The sequence below is a fragment of the Mesoplodon densirostris genome, chromosome 12, assembly GCF_025265405.1.
Source record: "Mesoplodon densirostris isolate mMesDen1 chromosome 12, mMesDen1 primary haplotype, whole genome shotgun sequence".
Classification (NCBI taxonomy): Eukaryota; Metazoa; Chordata; class Mammalia; order Artiodactyla; family Ziphiidae; genus Mesoplodon; species Mesoplodon densirostris.
Window position 1 is genome coordinate 21,832,102 of NC_082672.1, and position 20,612 is coordinate 21,852,713.

Consider the following 20,612-nt stretch of genomic DNA (forward strand, 5'->3'; position numbering starts at 1 on the left):
GCTGCCAAAGAATTTACTATTTGTTCCAACCAATCTGAAGATAGGGGCCCCTGGCTCCCAGCCTCTGTGGGAGGGTAGGAGCCTAACTTCCATAAGTGATAAGGAATGAGCACCAGCGAACAAGCCCAAACTAGTTTCACATGGACCAACGCCCCTTTTTCACACTTTTTGTAATTTTTCAACTTCCTGACCCTACTGAGTCCCTGCCCACTCCCCTCACTACTCCCTCCTTCTTCCATTTTTAAAAGTTTTTATATAACACACACACACACACACACACACACACACACACACACATATATTTTGGCTGCGCTGCACGGTTTGTGGGATCTTGGTTCCCCAACCAGGGATCGAACCTGTTTCCCCTGCAGTGGAAGCATGCAGTCCTCATCACTGGACCGCCAGGGAATTCCACCTCCTTCTCCCTTTAAAACACCCAGTCACCTCTGTACAAACTGAAGTCAAGTTCAGTCCATCCTGGACTCTTTTCCCTGTTCCTTAGAATGTTACTGCTCACAATCTGTCCTTCCCACTTTCACTAACATCAGACTTTGTTTATGTTGAACATTCCCCACTGTAATATAGGCTTCAAGGGCTGGATTTTGCTTTCTTACTGGCACATAGTAGAGACTCAGTAAATACCTGCTGAACATCACTGATGGACGGACAAACGTGCGTGGATTTTAGTCCTACAGGCACATTTTCAGGCTGGGATCAGCATGTTTAAGCTTTTGGATGGAATATATTGCTCACTTCACTCCTTAAATACCTGGCAAGTGACAGGCGCCTGACTATCACAGATCATTCCAGTCTTCCTACACTTCCTACACTTATCTTCCATTTGTTTTTTTTTGTTTGTTTTTTTTTTATTATTATTTTTTTTTCTTTTGCGGTTACGCGGGCCTCTCACTGTTGTGGCCTCTCCCGTTGCAGAGCACAGTCTCCGGACGCGCAGGCTCAGCGGCCATGGCTCACGGGCCCAGCCGCTCCGCGGCATGTGGGATCTTCCCGGACCGGGGCACGAACCCGTGTCCCCTGCATCGGCAGGCGGACTCTCAACCACTGCGCCACCAGGGAAGCCCCTTCCATTTGTTTTTAATCCTGATAGAGCACCATCTGCTACATGCTTAATATCCTTCATAAACATATACGACTGAGCACAGAATACCATGCTAACGAACGATTATTGAAAAGTACTGTGTGAAAAGTATCTGCTTCACAGAAAGACTTTTGTTGTTGACGGTTATTTCCTCTACTTCCCACCCTTTATTTCCATCTATGGCCCTGGTGTTGAAACTACCCTTCAACCCAATTCCCCCCATGCCTCTCTGGGTCTCCATTCCCCAAACTTCAAAGAAAGTGCTTTGGCTATGAATTCCAGTAACTTTTTTCTGATGCAATCCAGTGATGTCTTTTCAGTGTTTATTCTTTAGGTTCTCTTAGGTGATCTGAGTGCTGCTAACCGACCTCACTATACTCTTTCTCCCTTATTCTTCTCATTTTTTTTTTTCAGCTGTGGCTTCTCACCACTTTTAGGTGACTGCAAGCTGTCCCAAGTATAATCTGTCACTTCCCACACATGCTTTATAAGCAACTACTATAAGTGCGGTAGTACGGAGATTACGAAAGTCTAATACTCAAATGCTGCACTCAAAGAGATCGGAGACAGTCATACTCATATGAGAAGTTAAAGTTTACTGCACAGTGGTTGCTTTAATAATTATTTGTTGAATGAAGCGGTTAAGTAGGAAAATTCTGGCACTATCCAAGGCAATAATAAACTGCTACATGACTGACACAGTAAGTCAAAGTTCTCCATTTAGAGCTGTGGCTTCTCCCCACTGTTATACTTCTCACTTCTAAAGGGTATTTTCTGTGGAGAGGATTGTAACATCAACCACAGCTGACTAAACTAACATATCTGCTTATTACATCCTCAGATCTGCATATTTCCCAGCATCCTTGTGATTCTCAGAGGGACCACCAACATTCTGATCCTCAGGTACATCTTAGCATCTGCAGTCTCCTTGGAAGGAGGTCCATGCCCAGCCCATCAGGGCAGAAGTTCCTGAGGCCTCCCTTCCTTCTCACATCCATGAGAAGCCCTGGTCTGGGCATCAATAACCTCAACTCCAGTCCCCTTCAGCTCTTCCCTCTTCTCTACAAAAGGCATCACAGACACTGAGAAATGAGGAATGAGAAATGTAAAGCTTTACACGGATGTAAAGCTTTTCAAACGTGCATATTCATCATTTACTCTTGTCTTTACATGTTTGGAATAATGCCATCTCAAAAACGGATTTGAGTCATAAGTTTCCAGTGATGAAAGTGTTTTAATCTTAGGTTAAAAAAAAAAAATTCTGGGTCAAAGTTTAAAATTCTGGGTCAAAGGGTGCGAACTTCCAATTATAAGGTAAATAAGTCCTGGGGTGTAATGTACAGCATGGTGACCATAGCGAACAGTACTGTACTGTGTATTTGAAAGTTGCTCACAGAGTAGATCTTAACAGTTCTCATCATGACAATAAATTTTTTTGTAACTGAAGGCAGGGATGGATGTCAACTAAACTTACTGTGCTAATCATTTCACAACACATACATACATCGATCATTATGTTGTACACCTAAAATTAATACAATGTTATATGAAAATTATATCTCAAAAAAGATTCTATCCCCATCTCTTCATCCTACCATCTGAAAACCCGCTAGACACTAGACACATAAAGCCTTTACAGATAAAATCCCAATTTACATGGGTGCTCTTGAAGCAAAATATCCTGCATGGGTGGAAGTTCTAAAGGCTCCTCTCGCTAAATCTTTCAGAGCTTCCACCTCTCATAAATAATACATAGTCGGGCTTACCAAACAGGAAAGCAAGAGTAGACTTTCAAGCAGTATAGAAGTTTCCACAGACGGAATTGTAAGCTACATTAGTGCTAGAAGGAAGCCATCTTTAAAGCAGTTGACAAGCCCAGTGGAAGCTCTCCAGAGGTTTGCTCCTGAAAGCGTGGTTCATGGGCCAGCAGCATCAGCAAAACTTAGAAGCCTATAAGAAAATGCAGAAGCTCAATCTCCACCCCTCCTGAATTGCAACGAGACCTTCAGGTGATTCATAAGCACAGTAACGTTTGAGAAACTGGATACTGTAACCCTGTCACCTAAATCAGATGTGGACTCAGGTGAGAGCTCTGGTCAACAGACCATTACAGCAGGTTGATGTGAGTTGTCCACTGATGCACTGAAGCATCACCCCTTCTAGAAGAAAATGGTGGACTTAGTGCTTCCGGGGTGGGGGTCTGACTAGGACTCTAATTTGTCATCGTTTGTGGTATGCCTTTGTTGCTTGTTGGCTATGAGCAGAGCGGCAAGGTGATGATGGCTGAAAACCACAGCCTGGGATTAAGGGCTTCCTTGCTAGGGCACAGGGACCAGCTGAATCATATCGAGACACCTCCACCCCCAGCCTCAGTAAGAGTCTAACACAGGTGAGGGCCTACGAACATGAACATCAAGGGACGCCTTGGAGGGAGGGGGCTCAAAGAGCAGCAGTTAAAGTATGTGTGTGCGGAAACAGAAGGGAGGAGTGGCAGCCAGGCCGCCCAAAGCGGGACGGTGGGATGGGGGGACATTTACACTCAGATTTTGATGCACAAGGTAAGTTTTTCGGCTTTCTTTTTTCTTTCTGCAGCTTTCTGGCAACTGCTGGTCCCTCCGCTGTATCCCTGGGCCTGGGCAGACACTCCTATCTTGCCATTGCCTGAGGCCACAGGCATTTTTCATATCCCAGCCCACTGGGAATTTGTCAGCTGCCTAAAGAAACATCATCCCAGTGAAAAACTACCAATCTTTATCTGGATAATTGCATGTGATGTAATGCCAACCCTAAACCTATGCTAAGAAATGTTTTATCAGATCAGGCCAGAGGAATGCCATCCCACACCCCAAACAGGCCCCAGAAGCCAGGGTCACCCTCTGGGAGAACATAATCCACAGAGAGCCAGGGTTTGAATCAGCCTCACTGCCTCAGAGTTCCATTAGGAAAGAGGCACAGGCCTGATCTGCTGTGTGAGACCCACTGTGAAAGCTCCTAAAGGAATGCGGGGTGGAGGATGTCTCGTAAATGACCAATGAGGGCTGGATGGAAATACAAGGGGCCTAGGTGGCACCACAATTATGCGCACCCTACAGCTGGTGTGGTGGCTGTGGAGGGAGACAAGGGGTATCCCATCAATTGGCCAAGAGAGAAGATTGTCTGTCTTCACACCCAAACCATCTCGGCCGTGTACTTCACACTCCTCAACCCATAAGATCCGCCCTTGTGACCCACCCCTCCAACAGGTGTCCCCACCCTGTACCCTGGCCAACGACTTCCACCATCCTGCTACTCTTACCTTGTTCCCTAGGAAGATCCCTCTTTCTTGCTTCCTTCCCCATAACTCCAAAACACCCGGCTGTGCTGTAGACAATCCGCTTCATCATAGACAACTGTTTCCTTATTCAATCCAATTTTATTACCCCACTCTTTTTTTAGTTAATTTATTTTTCAATTGAAGTATAGTTGATTTACAATACTGTGTTAATTTCAGGTGTGCAGCATAGTGATTCGTTTTGGGTTTTGTTTTTGTTTGCAGATTACATTCCATTGTAGGTTATTACAAGATACTGAGTATAATTTCCTGTACTACACAGTAAATCCTTATTGCTTATCTAGTTTATGTACAGTAGTCTGTATCTGTTAATCCCATATTCCTTATTTGTCCCTCTCTCCACCCCACCCTTTTTCTTCTTTCTGACCTTAATAGGCATTTGGCTTTTTTCAGTGGCTCTTTCACTTCCCAGAAGCCCAGGAATTCCTCAGTTTGCTGGTTCCCTGGTACACTGAGGTAATGGATACCGTTGGTGTGTTTTCCCATCCTAACCATCTCTAATCTAAGAACTATCCTGTCCGCACCTATAAGAGTGCGTGCCAGCAGCCTTGCTTGTCCCATACAATGGATATAGCTGTTTATGGGAATGGCTACCTGACCCGGGCTGGGCATTTGGAATTGGATCCAAGGACACCAAGGGGTCTCTGTTTGCTCTAACTGAAGACGTGTGAATGCGGAAACTCTGAGGAAATGCGTGCTTGTAATAGCAGAGAATCTGGTATGGCTGGATACATGGATGGATGGATGCAAGGATGGATGGATGGGAAGATAGATAGATAGATAGATAGATAGATAGATAGATAGATAGATAGATAGATAGATAGATAGATGATAGATAGATAGATAGATAGAGCCCTAGGGGAAAAAAAGTGATGGAGAGATGGTGAAAGAGTGCCCTCCTTGGCCACAGGCAATTTATCAGCTCCTGGTTCTGGGTCCTCATGATACACAACTCTACTTATTGGTTTTGAACTGCTCTTATATCCTTACACAAACAAAAACAAAAACTTCTTTCGAACAAGGGAGTCTCTATTCCTGACTAAGGAAAACTGTTCATTTTGAGCAAATCCTTGCTATCACTTAATACTCTTCTCATTCCTGCCTTCCTGAAGCCCCTCCCACAAGTGTCACATGGTCTCCTTTACTTTCTTAACCTCAGAGTCACTACGTTAATGGCCCAAACTGACCTGCTTGGTTACCACACACTAAATCGAATGGTTATATATTCTGGGGGTATGAAGTATTACTATAAAGTAACATGAATGACTCAGATGTCCAAATGATTGTTATTCCCACCAAAATAATCATGCTGGGAGACAGTATATGTATTCCCACAATGTGGCCACTATCCTGGCCATTTCTGGAATGTCTCTTCAAATCTTCCCCACTGACAGTAAATCCATGCCTCTGAAAGTTAGACATGATTTTTAGAAAGAGCTACAGTCATGCTGTAACCAGGGAAAGTGGATAAAATGAGGGAATGAATATTTTAATCATAAAGCTTTTGTTAGAAACACTGTTTTACCCGGCAGAATCCTAATTGAAATAAGCATATCTTCCCTAATTGGAGTAAGTATATGACAATTCTAAAAGATACCATTCATTTGAAGACATAAGTTCTATTACATTTATTAAATACAAATCATGTTCTTTGTCATCATCAAATCTTTCTGTCCTCTTCATCTAGAGAAGCAGCAATCAAAGATTTATAAAGCCCAGTAGGTTGGAGAAGAAGGATTTGACAAATGTTTGTTATTGATGTTTAGGTTACTCAATTATTATCTAATAGAAATGAGACCCATAAAGAAGACGTCATTCAGGTAGGTTAAAATATACATGAAGGCAAAAGATTACAGACCAACCTGATGACCTGAATCAGGGCCATAAATTATACGTCACACGCTTAAAATACGTGAGCTGCTGATCCAGAATTGAAGCATCACACCGATGATATTCCCACCCTAGTCACAGCCCTGAGCTCTGGGGATAGATAATGCACTTTTCTTTAAGTCACAAGTTTCTTCCTGTTATGAGGGGTAAGCAATAGCTACTTTTCCTCAAGCCTTCATAGAGGCATCGAGAAACTGCTAAGTAAGGTATATAAATGTCAAGTTTTAGCCAATAGGTCACGCAGTGAGCTAGATCTCAGAAACCTTTCTAAAGCAAGCCTTGCAACCCACTTCTCCGTGCAAATTTCAGCTACTATGATCAAAGATAATGAGTCAGCCAGTAGGTGTTTTAAAAACACTAAAGCTGCTTCAGGGCTTTCTTCCTGAGCTTCACTGTAACTGAAACTACACTTGTACTCTGAGACAAGATATGGTTCCTGGGCATGAATTACACACATGACTCCAAGATTGAGTCGTTTTAGGTTAAAAGGATGCACCTCAGTGATGAACACTGAAGCATGCTTGCCTGAAAATACAGGATCCCAGAATCCCGTTACAGTTAATCCAAATTTGTTGTTTATACTAGAAATCTGAAGTGTTGGATAGACCTTAAAATAGACAGACAACTGGCTGGGGCCTGAAAATGACCTTTTGATGGAAACATGTTTATTCTGATGATCTCAGAATAGTATTTGTAGAGTAAAACATAACTGGATTTCCTCCCTGGTGGTGGGGTACATACGAGTCGCTTTCCCTGAGTGGCGATGGCTGTGCACTAAGGTTCTATTAGGTAAGGAAAAGAGCGTGAGCTTTGAAGTCATAAAGATGTGAGTGTCTGTTCTACTACTTCCCTGCTACCTGTGGGACTGGTTGGGTTATTCCATTTTTCTGAAGCCAGGTTCCTTATCTAAAAAGCGGAGCTGATACTTAGCTATGTCACAGGGTTGCTAGATAGATGAAATGTGATAGCGTGTATAAATATGCAGGACTGGATTCACGTTAAAGTTCACTTCCTTCTAAGCTCTCTTGCCTGCGCTCTTGCATCCAACACCCAGCACTGCCCTGCAAGGAGGCTGCAGAATCCCCGACACCAGCCCAAGGCTGGACTGACATTCACGACCTCGCTTTCACAAACTACTTTTATGAAGATACTGTGAAGCAAGGTTCGCACAATACTCCCAAGGAAGTGCTCAGGATTTCATCAATAGCTCTTCAAAAACACTCTGGTTAATTTTGGGGTGTGTGTGTGTGTGTGTTTTAAACATTTGGAAATCATAGCTTCTATCCAACTTTCCGTTTATATTTTTTATCACTTCGCCTAGTTGTTTTGTTTTGTTTTGTTTTTTCTGCGGTACGCGGGCCTCTCACTGTTGTGGCCTCTCCCGTTGCGGAGCACAGGCTCCGGACGCACAGGCTCAGCGGCCATGGCTCACGGGCCCAGCCGCTCCGCAGCACGCAGGATCCTCCCGGACCGGGGCACGAACCCGCGTCCCCTGCATCGGCAGACGGACTCTCAACCACTGTGCCACCAGGGAAGCCCAAGCCTAGTTTTTTGATTTATGACTTCATGTCAAAAGAACTGACTTTTAGGGAATTCATGCATTAAGTCCATAAACATTTAGTAAGCACCTACTATATACCAGGCCCTGTATCTGGCACTGAGAATGCAAAAATCAATTAAACATAGTTTCTGTTTTCAGTGCTGTTACAGCACGAGGAAGGATGCACAGTTTACTACACCATAGTAAGTCCTGTAATAGACAGGTGCCCAAGGTGCCACCATTTACATGGCACTTTAAAGTCCAAAAGCACTTTCACAGTTTCAGCCTCACATGAACCCTACGAGCTAGGCGTTACCGTTACTAATCATTTCCAGGTCAGATATAAGGAAGCCAAGCGGAAGGACGGGGAGTAAGCTGACCAGGATCACACTGATAATAACCGTGATTCTGTGTCTCAAATCTCAGCTGGCTGTGTTCTCCCCACCATTGTCCCTCAGTGTCCATGTCAGAATACACTCCGAACACGCTCCCTATCAAGCTTGCAAATGCCTTACAAATGTCACCTAAATTGTGTCTCCCGGGAAGCATTCAGACACAGGAAGTTCTCATTCTCTGGCCTTGGCCCAGCACCCTAACCTCCCTTCTCTCCCCCAGGACCCTACTGCTGAGTGTTTTCTGATGATGCCGGGTTGTTTCGGGACTTGGTGTTTTTTCTGTTCTCTTTCCTCTCCCCAAACACTCCTCCTCCATCTTCCTGTTCCTCCTCTTGCCTGGAGACAGTATAGGTTTCACCTCCTCCAGGAAGCCCTTCCTGATTACCCTCCCCCAAGCCATTTCCTATAGCTGAGCCTTCTAGGTTCTCCCCCAGGCCCGGGACTGGGCACAAGTCATAGCTCAGACTTGGTGGCACTGCCGTCATTGGTTTATTTGCCTGTCTTCCCCCCACTGTTCCTTTAGGGATGTCTTTACAGCCTCTGTGTTTAACCCACTAGCTGTTTGTTGACTGAATGAATGAAGAAAAAAATCAAGATATGCTCCCTCACCTAATGTACCACCTGCTGTGGCTGGAGCTCAAAACAAATCCACAGCTTTGCCAGCAGTCTCAGAGCTACTACTGAACTCCTGATGCCAACTAGAGCCTCCCCAGTTTAGGTATAATTTGCTTTTCAGGCATCCTCTGAAAACAAGAACAAGAGTCATTACCACCATCACCAGTCATTTTTTGAGCATAAACATGGCAAATAACAATGGCTTAGACCACTATACATGCTTCTGTCTCTAGCCAGCCATATCCTTTCTGCTTTCATTCTTACTCCCCAAATTGCAGAACCATATCTGCTCATCTCTGTACACCCAGAGCCTAGCAGTGACTGGCACATAGCAGGCCTCACCTCGATAAATATTAGTTGAATGAATGAATGAAACTGCCTCGGCTCACTTCTTCCTAAGTGACCTTATTGGCACTAAGTGAAGACTTCACCCTCCAGGCCACAACTGGCTTGAGTTTGGGTGGGTATCAGATCAAGACAGACAATGTCTCTGTGACCTCTGTGTCACCTATGACCTATGGCTTTAAACAATGGATCTTTTCTAGGGAACTTGAACTGAAAAACACGAAGAAAGTTGCCCAGGTAAAATATGGACAAGAGCCAAGAGGAAGTGAAGGTAAGCTGTGGCGGGGAGGTAGGAGCTATGAGGTAGGGTTTGTGTAAGTAGATGGATGAGGAAGCACCCACAAAACAGATTCTCACCAGGAGAATCTGTTCAGATTAGGAAGCAGAGAAGCAAAGAGAAGCTGAGAGTCGGGGAGGCCGTGCCATCCCTGAGGAAGCGCTGGAAGAGAAAGAGGAACTGGTCCATAGGGCCGCCTCCGTTCCTGACAGCTCTCTGGTGTCAGATCCAGGTCAAGTGCAACCTGACTTAACAGGCATGGCCTTACCTAACAGGTGAAGATGATTTTTAGTGTTTCAGCCTCTGCTGCAGGGTAACAGGTGATGTTGAGTTTTAAAATGCCTTAACATCGGGTACAGGATCATCTTGGCTTATATGGTGACTTTGTGAGCATTAGATAAAGGCACCCCTTCTGGGATGAAGCCTGACCAGTGGGCAGCTCCTAGCTGGATGGGAAGCCCACAGCCTTTGCACAAAGAAAAAGCTTCCCTTCTTGGAGGAGGTGGGGGCATGCAGGTCCACCCCAGACTATATAGCTTGGCCAGGGCAGGGCACAGGCTGCATTGGAGCCCCCCTTGTCTGCTCTGCCCAGGCTGCCCTGCCTTTCCTGGCAGGATGGTTTTACTCTCCTGTGAGAAGGCAGAGACAGAAAGTACACCCAGAGCCAAATGGTCTTTTTTTGGTTAAAAAAAAAACAAAAACCACCCTGAGTTATGTGAATGGAAAGCGAGCCAGCATCCATTGCTCCTGCCTAGGGCTGCTCCAGCCCCGCTGTGATCAGTGCCCAAGAGTTCCCTTGGGACCTCCCTACCCTGGCATGGCATGTCATTATGCTTTGGATAACAAAGGCTGAGCATGCAAACACCAACTGGAGTAGTTAGAACCATAGAGGGCAGTGTGAGGCACTCTGGGAGCACCGGCAAGGTGTGGGCAACAAGGACTTCCCCCAATGGGACAGGTGACCATCAACCGCAGAACCCGTCATGGACAGCAGCACCTCGCGGCAGTGGCCAGGTAGTAGCAGGTATGGATGGACAGAACATCTTGGTTGACTGGATTCTCACTCCACTAGGCACTGAACACACCAGCGATGAAAGACTCAAGACAAAGATACTGGATTTGCCATTACCTACACACCTATGTATACTAGGGCAAAGGGATGCCAGAGGGATGAATCAGGGTACCAGAAGAGATGAGACTGTGTCTGGACACCAAGCTGACGAAATGGCCCATCTGATCATACCTCCCTTTTTAAGGTGGCTCAAATGTTTTCTGTTCTGTGCAGCCCTACGTGCAAGACTAAGAGTCATAGCTTGAAGACAGCAAACGCCTCTTGGTACTCCTACAGCCGATGGGTCCAGCACAGCGCCTGGTACACAGTAGGTCCACAGTCAGTACTTGATGAAAGCTTACAATAGGAGTAAGTCCTGAACTGTGTCCTAAGGCTCTTTACTTACTAAACATTGGGCTTATCAGAAAAGACCATCAGAACCCGCTGAATATATTAAAGTTCTCAATGCAGAAGAAGATTGACCTGAAAATTAAGAGAACACCTGTCCATATATCATGAAAACCTTGTTTTGGGATTTTTTTTTAATGGATAAAATACCACTTTATTTACAAAGAAATACTAGATTTTAAAAATCCAGAACTTCTGTTGAATTCCAGAACAGTGAATTCAAAACCATAAGGCAATGTTTTTCTAAGCTCAATAACAGGGCTGATGTATCAATTCCAATTTTACTTCAGTTATATTTTTAAAATGTACTTATCTGAAAATATATGGCTTTCTTCACGTTTTGAATGGATTTTAAAATTTAAAACTAGAGATTTTGCTGACCAAGTACATGCATTTTTATCATGTGAAAAATTAACTATTCAAATCACAAGTTAAATAAAAGCCATTGAAGCCTGAGATGCTTTTCTTGACAAAAACCCAGTAATAAAGTACAAACAGAAAGTGGATTCTCTTGTGATATCTCCACAGCATCAATACAGTGCAAGTACAGAGCTGGTCTTTTAAAAATATTTTTTTGTATTGGATTGTCTCTTACTGGCATAATAGGCAAAAACTTCGAGTTTCATAGTTTTTATTATTCTTTTACGAACAGAAGGCCAGAAGGTGCTGGGATGTGGGGTGACAGATGGGGACGGCCGTTTGCTCTGCAGTGAGGCTCTTCTCTGACAACCCTTGGTGAACACTTTGCAGTCTTCTCCTCTCTCTCCTCCTCTGCCCGCTCCCAGCCACGCACCACTGCAAAGTTCCCTCCCCCCCTCAGAACTCTCCCAAAGACTCCCACCAGGTAATTAACTCATTATTAGAAATTAACCCTTGGGAAGGACTTACTGGCAACTAGCTGAAATCAAAAAAGGGAGTGAGAAAAGCCACTTGGGAGGTGGAAGCAGCAGAGGAGAATACCAGTAAGGATGTGAGAAGGTACCAAACCAAAGTCTTCAGCCTTACACTTGCCCAGGCCAACCCTGGTCACAATATCAAAATACATATGGCAGCAAGTCATGCTGATATACAGGCCATAGCACGGTGGTTCCCAAACCTTGCCTCACATTAGAATCACCTGATGCCAATTAAATCATTATCTCTGGGGCTGGGACCTAGCCATGAATTGTTTTGCTGTGATTTTGGTCGTGGTGGGTTTTTTTTTTTAACTCGCCAAGGGACTCCTATGTGTAACCAACTTTGCAAACCAGTGGCAGAGAGTAATGCTTCTCAAACGTTAATGTTCCTATAACAACCTGGGGATCTTGTGAAATGCAGACTGGGATTAAGTAGGTCTGGGGTAGGGTCCATGATTCTGATATGACCCCAGGGCTGCTGGTCTGGGGCTGGCTCTGGCCAGGCCACATATGATCTCGCTTTGGATACTGCCCACTTGTGTGCCCAGAACTTCTGGGGAGGGCCTAGAAACTGGGCTACCCTATGGTCAAGGAATGTTTTCACAAGAGGTTGTAACCTTCCTATTGTGTCTCTAAGACAATTCTGTTATCAGCCCAGTCATCTGGCTGATTTTCCATCCATCCAGCCTGGCTGCAGAGGCTTCAGGATTCTAGGGAAATACTGTGTGTGTGTCAGTGAGGGACCAACTCATTCGTTTCCTCTCTGACTCCTAAGAAATGCAAGGAGCTCCTCATCGTATTTAGCCTGCTCTTAAAGAAATCCAAGGCTCAGTTCTGAAGATAAAATACACTCACGTAGAAGTTCACTCTTTCACACATGGGTCAGCATCGTGGGGTGCAGGGGACAACTCAGCTGAAAGTTGTCACTTCCTAATATCCTTTAAAAGTACACAGAAGGCATAGAGCTCTTGGAGGTAAAATAATTTTATAAATTGAAGTTTACAATTCACATGAGGGGTACTTTGCACATACACATTTAAAAAGTTTTTATTGTCCCTTTTCTACGTGTAGGCCTTGATTTCCATCTATGAAAATGAAAAATGGTGATACACGCTATGCTTATTCTGTCTACCGTCACCAACTGGACACATTTGCAGTTGCCTCTTTAGAGTCACCTGAATGGTTAATCTTTGTTAAAAAAAAAAAAAAATCAATCAAGATTATCCAGGGGTCAAGTTCAGTCTGGCCAAGACATAAAAACCAGGAGGAAAAATACATTCAACTCAATACTTTCCACAATATCAATCTGACAGAAGATTCTTCACAAACATCCCATAACCTACATCCCACTACCTGTATTTAACAATTCCAACCAGCTTTAACCAAAGTGATCTGCGAAGTCAGATCAACAATACGTTTGATGTTTTCTACATATACACGTTGTGCAGCAAAAGCGATATTACAAAAGTAAGAGGGGACTTCCCTGGTGGTCCAGTGGTAAAGAATCCGCCTTACAACGCAGCGGACGCAGGTTCATCCCTGGTCAGGGAACTAAGATGCCACAGGCCGCGGGGCAACTAAGCTCGCATGCCACAACTAGAGAGAGAAAAAAACCCGCACACCACAGCTAGAGAAGCCTGGGCACCACAAGGAAGAGCCGGCACTCGCAACTAAGACCCGACGCAGCCTAAAATAAACAAATAATAAATAAAGAAATCTTTTTAAAAATTGAAGGAAAAAAAGGAATAAGAAAGAGGGCTTTGATGGAAAACCGAGCTGGCTTGCCTGTGGAGTGGAGTCAGAGGTATGGAAATGTGCCTTTTTTTTGAAGGGGAAACTAGGCTTCAGATCGGAGTGAGGTCGCCTGGGCGCTTCAAGGCCTGGCCCCCGAGCACAGAGCCTGAGGGAGTAGTGGTGGAGGGTAGGGCGTAAGCTCTGCACCATTACAAGGGCCTGTCGCTGCTACTGGTAGATTTGATGTTAGCTTCAGTCCCAGCTTCCCAGCTCTCACGCATCCTCCGGAGATTGCAAATCAGAAAACGATCTGCTGAAACTTAACAAGCCTGGTGGACTTTTAAAAACGGTTCTACAGTTCTTAGGAGAATGCTTTGTTGAAAAGCATTTTAAAATCATTAATTATTTAATCCCCTCATAACCTCCCCATGTGGTAGTTCCACACTCTCCTTCCCACTTTAAACACCGAGATGTGAGAGACAAGGTTAAGCGATTTGCCCCCACCCCCCTTACACAGCTCCGCGCTGGCAGCACCGGCCCCGAGCAGTCGCTGGAGCCGGGGGTGCACACCGGGCAGAGGGGAACCCGCGGGCAGGTGCCACCGCAGAGGGGCTGGCTTCAGGCTTGGTCAAACCGTGAAGGATCACGGCCAAACTCTCACCACCACCTGCGTGGGGTTTTACAGGGAGGAAAAACTCATACTCCGGGTCCTCGGACCAGCAAACCCCCAAGGAAGGCTTTGTTTCAGAAGCAGGAGCGGTTGGGAGGGTGTTCAAGACGCGCACTGGCCCAACCCCCCACCCCCACCGTGAGAGGACCGCACGCTTCCGAGGGACCAAAGTCGCGCTGAAGACCGAGGGAAGGCTCCTCTTCCCGATGCACAAGCCTAAAAACCAGAGCAGCCGGGGCTCCCCGGCGCCGCAGAGCCGCACGGCCGCGTGGGAGCGCTCCGCATCCCGGCGGGTGCGTCTCGCCCGGGAGAAACGCGCGCCCACCCGGAGCCCCAGCCGGGGCGAAGCATCTCCCGCCGAGGGTTCCGAGCCGCCGGCCACCAAGGAGGATAGCGGCAGCGGGGTGGGGGAGTTCAGCTTCTCCCAGCCCCGACCCCGACCCCCACCCCTCCCCAGCCCCTCCTCCACTCCCGCCGCCAGCCGGCTGGGCCATTGCCCGCTGACGCCCCGGGCTGGCCAGGTCCCCATCGCAGCCACCTGCCCGCGCCGGCCCTATCCCCGGCCCCCAGCGCCCGAGCTGCCCTTACCTGAGCCGGAGATGTGGACCTGGAGCGGGCGGCCCCGACTCGAGCACGACGACAGGTCGCTCTGCGAGCGGCCGCGGGGACTCGGGTCTCCGGGCAGCCGGCGCAGGGCAGGCGTTGGCGGCCGGGCGGGCGCCTCGGGCTCGGGGACCTGGGCCGCCGCCTGCCCGGCCGGCTCTCCCGGGGGCTCCGCGGGGCTCCTGCCCGCCTCGGCCATCGGCTCCTTGCGGCCCGGAGCGCGGGGTGGGGCCGGCGCCGAGGACCGCGCTGCCCGGCGCGCGGCTACCCCGAGGCAGCGACAAGGGCGGGGAGGCTGGACGCCGGGCGCCGAGAAGCTGGTGGGGAGGGCGGGAGGAGGAAGAGGACAGAAAAGTTTGCACAGGAAGGAGCCGCCTACAGCCGGCTCTCGCTCCCGCCGGCGAAAGCCGCAGGGCTCGGAGCTGGGCCGCCCTCTGCGCCCGCGAACCTGCCCGCTGCTCCACCCCCCAGGGCCTGGGCACGGCCCTTTGCAGGATGGCAGCCATAGGGTCCCCTCTGGTCGTAACCCAGGTAGCAGGCCTCAGATTAATGGAGCTTGGGGCTTCAGGAGCTGGGATGCAAGGTCAAGGTTAACAATACTATTTTCATTAGGGGTGGGGGGCACGCGGTGGGCGGGGGTTTTGAGGAAGGCCAAGTACACACCCTTGAGCGCCCTGTAATGGAACCGAAATGATCATACCTAGTTTAAGGATGCGAAACTCGAAACTGCAACGCCAAAGGGCACTGGACTTGCTGGTGCGTTCGTGACCCATCCTGGAGACCCTTAAGTCGAGGCCAGTGACCTTCGCCGCTCACCCTTTACCCTCGAAGCCCTCTCTGCCTCCAACCTTTGCCCACATTCCCGGGTTTCTGTCTGCTGGGTAGACTCGTAGGTCATGTTTAAAAGGCCAGGCTTCCAAAGGATGGAATAAATTAACACAGATTGGAGGTCTCAGTCAAAGCTTTCTAGTGGAAAGACTGGTCTCTCAGCTGCTGTTGATTGGAAATCAGTGAGTTACCACCATGCCTTGTATGATTGCTGATTCAGCAGGTGATTTCACAACCTAAGCTTTATCAGTTTCACGATTAGGCCCCTAAGTTGTGACTTGCCCAGAATCACACTCAGGAGTCACCACTCCTGAAAGCTCATGGCAGGGGACAAAGGTCCCTGGGTTCACCCACAGGCCTTAGAGAGGCAGCGAGAAGAGAAGGAGATTGGGGGCTGGGGGTGGGAGGAGGGTTAGCCTTTAACACTGACTGACACACACACCCATATTCCAGGTGTGATGTCAGACACTTTGCACATATGATATCTTTTAATAAATAAACCCTAGGGCTTCCCTGGTGGAGCAGTGGTTGAGAATCCGCCTGCCGATGCAGGGGACACGGGTTCCTGCTCCGGTCTGGGAAGATCCCACATGCCGCGGAGCGGCTGGGCCCGTGAGCCATGGCCGCTGAGCCTGCACATCCGGAGCCTGTGCTCGGCAACGGGAGAGGCCACAGCAGTGAGAGGCCCACGTACCACAAAAAATAAATAAACAAACAAACACACAAATCCTAGCAGAGAAGGTAAGAGGAAGGGGGGTCAAAAGTGAGGTGTGCATGAATACCTACAGAGGCCTTTGTAGCAACTAGGTCGTAATAATAACAACAGCTCACCTGTAACGATTTAAAAGGGTTTTCACCTACAATTCTCACAGCAACGCTGGGAAGGGCCTTATTATCCCATTTTGCTGTGAGAACTCTCCAAATACAGGTCCATTTCCACAGAGTCAGCCATGCTTCTCTGGTCCTGCTCTAAATGTCTCCTATTTTCCCACCTCTTTAAATTTACACGGCTCCAAGTGTTACTGCCTTGATATCTTGTGTAGTTTAGGACGGAACAAAAGATGCCTCTGCTTCAGAGCATAAACTTGCAATGTTTCAGTAGATAGGTCTTTGGTAGGATTGAAAGGGCCCTTGGAAGGATTTCCCCCTTTCCCTTGTAATCGACATTAGATTATGATGGTGTTTCTGTCATCATTTGCTATCCTGCGTGTTGTATTACCCGGTGATGCTGTCTGTACTCCTCACGTCCACTTCCTTAGCGGTTAGCTCCCCTTGTCAGCTGCCTTCTTTCTGGGGCACATTTGCCTCTTCTCTGCGCTTGGGTCTCACCCCACTGGATTCTCCCCATTGCTCACATCAAGAGCGCCTCCACCATCCTTCCAGGCCTCCTGCTTCTCCCTTTCAGGCTTATCCTGTATGTCACCTCTTTTGAAGCTAAATAAATGAATAACTAAATATTCCAAAACACATGAAGCCTTCCCCTGCTCATTATTCAGTAATGTATCATTTCAGCTTTCACTCAGTCAGTACCTACTGGAGTGCCTCTTGAGGGCCAGACACTGTGCCGGGCCCTCCATGCCCTCAAGGAAGCCCTCAACCCTCCCTCCCTCCATGGGTTTTCCTTTCACCACCAAGCTTCTAAAGAGAGTAGCCTCCACTTGCTAGAGCCTGTTCTTATAGTCCCCCTTCCCCATCCGCATTCCTTCACTATCTACAGGGTGACTTCTGCCCTTGCTACTTACTGCGTGGGCTGCTTTGCCATTATCACTTCTGAGCATTTAGTTGCCAAACAACGTACTGAGGACCTCTCAGGTCTGACCCCTGCTGCAGCTCTTGACACTCTGGACCACTTGTTCCTTTTCTGGACTCTGTGTCCCTGGTTTCTAGGACACTCATCTCACCTCTCTGCCTCCCAGATACCCTCTTCTCAGGATCTCTTTTTTTCTGTCTGTTCTTACCTAATGCTCCCCCGGGGTCCAGCCTCAGCCCTCTTCTCTTCACACCTGACGTATTTTTTCCTGGGAAACCTCACCTTCAGCTTTAAACGGTGCAGAGACACCTCCCTAATCTTTTCCTCCAGTCTAGAGACTTCTTTCCTGGTCTCTAGATCCCAATATCCAACAGGGCTTGTCTTCTGGGTGTTTCCTTGACACTCGGCAGTCAGTGTTCCCAGAGCTGAAGGCTTCCTCCTCCGTGAGTCTGTTCTGTCTATTCTCCATCTAAAATCAATATCTCCAGAATGGGTTTCCACTCTGCTCTCACTGCCCTGTCTTTAGCTTGAAACGTCATCTTCTGTTTCCCCTTAAAGGAAGGGACTCTGCCTCTACGCTCACTTTCTTCCACTGTGCTCCCTTTCTCATTCCTAGCGTGATCTTTCCAAAATACTCACAAGACTTTGCTGCTCCCCCATTTACATCCCTTCAAAACAACTATCCATGCCGTATGTTCAGGCACATGCTCCTCAGCGTGGTGCCTCAGCATGGCATATCAGCAGGGCTTCTACATCCTGACACTGTTAGACACACCCTGCTCTCTAGTGTCCAGACCTATTTGTAGTTCTCTGTTCCTCTTCTAATGGTAGCTTTGCATCCCCATTTCCTCTGCCTGAAGCATCATCCTCTACCTTCTCTAACCTTGCCCAACTCACCGACCACGACTCATCCTTCGAGCCTCAGGTCAAGTGTCTCCCCATCCACGAAGCTTTCCTGACGTCTCCCTGACCTTGGAGCCAGGCAAGGGCCCTTCCTGAGCAGTGCCATAATGTTCCCTGTATATCTCTGTTACGTCCCTTTTCACACAGGATTGCAGATGTTGGGGTGCTAATCTATCTCTCCCTCTCCCTGTGAGCTGCCTCAGGGAAGAAAGTACCTAGACTGGGTTGTGTTCTCCCAGCACCACTGTGTGCTGGATGAATGAATCAGTTAATGAAGGCTATTTGGGCAGACAGACATTAACAAGTCCTTCCCTGGCAATTCATGGAAGGTGCTATGGAAACCCAGAGGAGCAGGACCTAACCTGTCTGAGGGGGAGGATCAGGGAAGGCTTCCCAGAGGAAGGGGCACCTGCGATGCATAGGCACCCAGGATGCGGGAGGGCATCTGAAGGACACAGAAGCTTGAGAAAGTGGGGCTCCTCAGGACTCTGTAATAGCTGGAGAACAGGAAGTCCATGGGAAGTAGCTAATTTTTGAGCCTGAAAAGTGGACAAGAAGTGGATTAGGATTCACTTTTCAAATGCCATTATGTATCTGCAATCCTAAAATGATGAGATATCATATTTATTGAGGGTTTTGTTTATTTCCAGTTTTTTTTTTTTTTTTTTTTTTTTTCTTTTTGCGGTATGTGGGCCTCTCACTGTTGTGGCCTCTCCCGTTGCGGAGCACAGGCTCCGGATGCGCAGGCCCAGCGGCCATGGCTCACGGGCCCAGCCGCTCCGCGGCATATGGGATCCTCCCAGACCGGGGCACGAACCCGTATCCCCTGCATCGGCAGGCAGACTCTTAACCACTGCGCCACCAGGGAGGCCCTATTTCCAGTTTTGTTGATCTTACCTCACCCCTGGTATAAGATTTCAATTTCCTTAGCAATGTTCCTCAGCACCTAGGACAATATTCTGCCCAGCACTTAATAAATGTAGCTATTTGACAAACTGATAAAAAGAGAGGCAGAACATTCCATTTTTCAAAGCAAAATGTTTGTCAATGTTATTAGTTTATTTGTTTGTTCTGCTCTTTTCATTAAATATCATTTCTGAAAGCTTGGAAATAAAAACTGAAGATGAAAAAGGAATTACTTTTAATTACAGAGTGTTGTAACAGTGATTTAATGCACCAAAATTATAATATCTTTGTTTTACCATTTTTAAAAAATTATGATTTATGTAAGATTATAGAAGACATAAATGAAAATGTATTGAGTAGTTTGGTCCGCCCATTAATGCTCAGTACACCCTGCTTTCAGCAGAAGCACATGGATTATTATCATAACTGCAGTTTTATTTTGGTGTCTTCCCATTCCCCCACACATACACAAAGTTCCATTGATCAGACTTTATATGTAAAATACACACACAAATACAGTATACGTGTTTTCTTAGGAAATACTATTCCAAAATACATGGCATTAGAAATTAGTGTCTTTTATGGACAATGTTGTTTCCTTAATACAGGTAGATAAAATCTCTACGAATGAAAGAAAAGGTGATCAAAGTAATATCAGAAAAGAAGAGGGGCTTCCCTGGTGGTGCAGTGGTTAAGAATCCACCTGCCAATGCAGGGATCACGGGTTCGAGCCCTGGTCCAGGAAGATCCCACATGCCGCGGACCGACTAAGCCTGTGCGCCACAACTACTGAGCCTGCACTAGAGCCCACGAGCTACAGCTACTGAAGCTCGCACGCCTAGAGCCCGTGCTCCACAACAAGAGAAGCCACTGCAATAAGAAGCCCGCGCAACGCAAGGAAGAGTAGCCCCCGCTCACTGCAACTAGAGAAAGCCCGCACGCAGCAAAGAAGACCCAATGCAGCCAAAAAAAAATTAAAATAAATTTATTTTTTAAAAAAAAGAAAAGAAGTGGCAGAGATCAGAATGGATGATACACAGTCAAAATGAAATAACAGAAAGGCAAGGAATGCAGATAATAAACAGAGTTGGTAACAAAGGAAACGAGGGCAAAGGACCATAATATAGTGACAGTAGGTCTGCATTAAGGTCACATTAAAAAACAAAACAAAACAAAACAAAAAAACAAAAAACAAAAAAACACAAGAAATAGGAAACCAGTTTTGATGACCTCTAAGGTTTATTCTGGTCTGGGATTTGATGGTTCTATGAACATTTTTATTTGGATTCATTTTAAAATTGAAGATAAAATTGTTTTATGAGAGAGGCCAAAGCTGGTTCATAGTTTTGAACCCAAACTACCATTTCTCTT

At 46.9% G+C, this 20,612-nt stretch overlaps 1 protein-coding gene across 1 annotated transcript in view; it reads right to left on the minus strand.

Annotated features, from left to right (window-relative positions):
* Positions 1-14,924, minus strand: part of PHACTR2 (phosphatase and actin regulator 2) — a 270,335-nt gene extending 255,411 nt beyond the window's left edge. The window contains exon 1 of the mRNA XM_060115252.1: positions 14,840-14,924. The gene's annotated coding sequence lies outside the window, so the exon portion shown is untranslated. The remainder of the gene's footprint in view (positions 1-14,839) is intronic.
* Between the last annotated feature and the right edge of the window lie 5,688 nt (positions 14,925-20,612).